Genomic DNA, 4,223 nt, shown 5'->3' with positions numbered 1-4,223 from the left:
GTGTGCTGCTTCCATGTGGGCTTTGTTGCTTCTGGGCTAGATGGCCGCTTGTTTACTTTCAAGCCTTTAAGTCCCCAGACGCTGTAGGTCTCGATAAGCTGCAACATTTTATGACTAATGATAAGATATACCGAAAACAAAACCCCAAAAAAAGCCTAGATCGTTGTAAGTACAGTTCTTAGTTCAATGACATCCTAACCCAGGGACTACTCGTACAGAGATGAGGATTTAAACACATATTTGGGGGGCAGGGGGAGAGACACAATTCAATTCATAATAACTATGCATACAAAATGCAATTTCATATCAATTGTTGAGATGATACCCTGAGCCTGAAGAATAAAATCTGTCAGTTGTTTCTGGAATCATGACTATTTTTTCAAACTAGTTACACCATCTGTGGCATGACCTGGGTGTCAAAGCCCTGCCTTTCCTCTCCTGGCACATAGTAGGAACGCTCATCTCACGAGCATAAGAAATGAGTGAATAGAATAACTTCTCAGGCTGCACTCAGAATTTCCTTTTTCCTCCCTAATCTGAGAGTACTTTTCAAAAAATTAAGACAAGATTCTATGCCAAAAACAAAAGAAAGATGCACTTGAACAGTGGAACAAGATTAAGCATTTGCCTTGGATTGCCATAGATGTCCTGCAAAATGAAACAGCATTGCCTCATAATGCCTTAAATCCAAAAACACAGGGAGGGTCCAGTCGCCGCCGCCGCCGCCACCCAACAGATGCACAGGAAGTCTATGAATTCAGAAAATGCGAGCCAGAAGCCAGATGTAATTGAGCTGCAGACTGTTGTGTAAACTGACAACAGAAAGAATTGTAGGGTGTTAGCTGAGTAGAAGATAGATTTAAGGAGCGGTATTTACAGAAGCGAGGATGTAGCCACAGGCAATCAAAAGGAAACTGGGCAGCAGTGAAGTTCAGCGGCTCTCCACCACCATCTTCCTTTTGCAAAATACAAAGAAACAAAGAACTGTGGTCCACTCCGACAGTTAAGCTACTGGTATGTCTCCTTTTATTGTGCTTCAATTAACTGTGCTTTGCAGATATTGCTTCTTTTTTTTTAATCAATTGAAGGTTTGTGGCAGCCCTACTGTCTCAAAAAAATCTATTTTCCCAGCAGTCTAGGCTCCCTTTGTGCCTCTGTGACACATTTGGGCAATTCCCACAAACTTTCAAAGTTTCCCCTAATGTTACTGCACACTTAGCAGACTATAGTACCGTGCAAACATAGCTTATGTATGCACTGAGAAACGAACAAACAACGCTCACCTGACGGCATTGGTCTGATACTAAACCTGCATTCTCCCCAAGCCATGGCTGAACTCAACCTCCTCTTCTCAGCAGAAATACAAGGTAGGGAAACAGGGAGAAGTGAGGTAGCGCCCAGCCTCGAGAGAGCCAGCATGAATCCAAAAGAGAAATCGGTTTTTCCTAGCCCTTTCTTTGGAGCCCTGGTGGCATCGTGGTTACGGGTTTGCCTTTCAAGATCACCAGCTGCTCCTGGAGAGAAATAAAAGGGGCTTTCTACCTCCATAAGGAGGGGCCGTCTCAGAAACCCGCGGGGGCAGTTCTGTCCTGTACTACAGGGTCCCTGAGTAGGAATCAACTCAAAAGTAGTGAGTTGAGTCGAACCCTTGCTATATGGCCAGGTTCCTGGATGACACAGTTTGTATTTAGCTCCCTACCTGTACCGACTGCCACTGAGCCAAAGCTGACTCATCATGACTCCTAGGGTCTCTAAGGCTATACATATCTGAGGAGAAGATAGACTCATCTCTCTCCCTCAGAGAGGCTGGTGGGTTTGAACCGCCAACCTTGGGTTAGCAGCCCAACACTTGACCGTCTCACCTAAAGCTTGGGATTTGAACTCACCCAGCGGTGTCAAGGAGGGAAAGCCTGATGACCTGCTTCCATAAACATGATAGCCAAAAGAGCCGTATGGGTTCGATCTACTCTGTGAGCACGTGGGATCGCTGTGAGTTGGGATCCATTCCATGGCAAGGGTTTGTTTGGGGCGTTTTTGGCTGGTTGGTTGGTGGGTTGCTAAGTGCGTCGGTATCACATCATCCTCTTGCTTACTTTCATGTGAAAACATGCAAGACTGGTACAAGATGCATTAGTGATCCAGGTAACTCATCTTTTATAGAAATACAACTGGAAAATGTGATGTTACCTCTCCGTGTGTAATGTAGCACAAAGGCATGCTCACTGAGGCGTACACCCGGAATGTGTCCGTTTGGAGGGGAAAGAAAATCGTCTGTCTCTAGCAAAATATTTTAAACTAAACATTACAGGCTCTTTTGTTACAAGACTTACAAAGTGGTACACCGGGGCAGGGAGTCTGGGATGGGGGCGTGACAGACCTCATGTTGTGATAAATACCTTATTGTACAAGGTCTGGTTTGATTTACCCTCTCTTTAAAAAAAGAGAGAGAGAGAGAATTGCTTCAGCTGTTTAAACATCAGACAGTTTTGATCATACATGCCCTAAAATGGAAAGCTCTCTGATGACTTAACTTTAATCACGTAGATCTCATACTGCTGGGGAAGGGGGTGTATTAGATGCTACTTGATACGTAAATGCTTTCTTTTTTAAAGGAAAAGAGATGTTTCTATTTCTACCAGGGGAAAGGCTCGGAACAGCACTGCCATTCCCTGACTCCTGTTACTTGAGTGGGTGCCTGCAAAGGGCCAGGTGGTGTTTATGCAGATGACTGAGCAAGTTGCAATGTGTTCTTCCTTTTGGATAAAACATTAGTGTATCAGATGTGACAAATCAGATGTTCATCTTCCGCACTTCTGCATTATTTTACATGGAGAATTAGATGATGTGCTGGCTTAGCTTCTGCTTTTGTTTTGTTGTTGTGAGGTTTTTTTTCCTTGAGAATAAGTTCATAAATATAGTTCCCACTGCACTCTGCATGATCATGGTCTTGCAGAGTAGCTAACTGGCTAGGCAATATGATAATTACAGCTATACCTCTCTTGCATTGTAGGGGGAAACAAGCATGTGTCCTGGGTAACAAAATGCACACCACTCATACACTCTCAGAGCTAGTTAACATATTATCCATTCCCAGGCTTTCGATGTCGAGAAAAAGCGTGGTTTTCTTATAACCATCTTGGGATAAAGCAACTGATGCTTCAGTGTCCAACCATGAAATTAGCATTTGCTGAGTACCAAAATGCAAAACTCAAAACTTTCTTCCATCATGCACCAGACAAATTCTGTTCCCAAATCCAACAGGATGTCTAAAGCAGACTGCACGATATTCTTAGTTCAGGCTTGAAAAGAGTCCCCAAATAATTTTTTTAAATATCCAGGTACCATTCCCACCCACAAGATTTGCAGCAGCTTTGCCCTCCTGAACCATTATCCTGCTTTCCATCCGGTCCGGACTTCCTTGGTTCGGTGCCACAACATTAGCATCATTCCCCAGAAGACAGTCAGAGGTTCCTCTGAGGACAGATTGCCAGAAAGGTCTCAACCAAAAGCTTCTTAGGCAGTTTTAGTGCTTTTGATGTCTTTATTTTTTGAGCTCTCATTATGAATCAAGGAGCCTTGGTGGCAATGTGGTTACCCTTTGGGCGGCTAATCACAAGGTCAGCAGTTTAAATCACCAACTGCTCCTCAGGAAAAAGACAGGGTGTTCTACTCCCATAAACAGTTATAACCTTGGCATCCTACAGTAGCAGTTCTACCCTCCTACTGGGTCGCTAGGAGTTGGCATTACCTTGATGGCAGCAAGTTTGGTTTTTATTCTGAATCAACCCCATGGCAATGGAATTTTGTTTTGTTTTGTTCTTAATCATGCATTAGAAGCCCTGGTGGCACAATGGTTAAGTGTTCAACTGTTAACTGGAAGTTTGGCTGTTTGAACCCACCCAGTAGCTCTTTGTAGGAAGATGTGGCAATCTGCTCCTATAAAGATTGTTGTCGAAGTTGTTGTTGTTGTTGTTGTTGTTGTTGTTACGTGCCATCCAGTCAGCTCCAATTCATCACATAGTAGAACAAAGCACTGGCGGGTCCTATGCCATGCTCAGAATTGTCGCATGTGAGCCCCTTATTGTAGCCACTGTGTCAATCCATACCCTTGAGTGTCTCCCTCTTTTTCCCTGACCTTCCACTTGACCAAGCATGTTGTCCTTTTCCAGAGAGAAGTCTCTTCTGAAAACATGTCCAAAGTGTGTCAGATGGAGCCTGATCAA

The sequence above is a fragment of the Echinops telfairi genome, unplaced genomic scaffold, assembly GCF_000313985.2.
Source record: "Echinops telfairi isolate 266 unplaced genomic scaffold, ASM31398v2 ScPeMD7_443;HRSCAF=831, whole genome shotgun sequence".
Classification (NCBI taxonomy): domain Eukaryota; kingdom Metazoa; phylum Chordata; class Mammalia; order Afrosoricida; family Tenrecidae; genus Echinops; species Echinops telfairi.
The sequence above is the reverse complement of the archived record's forward strand: the minus strand, read 5'-3'. Positions refer to the sequence as shown.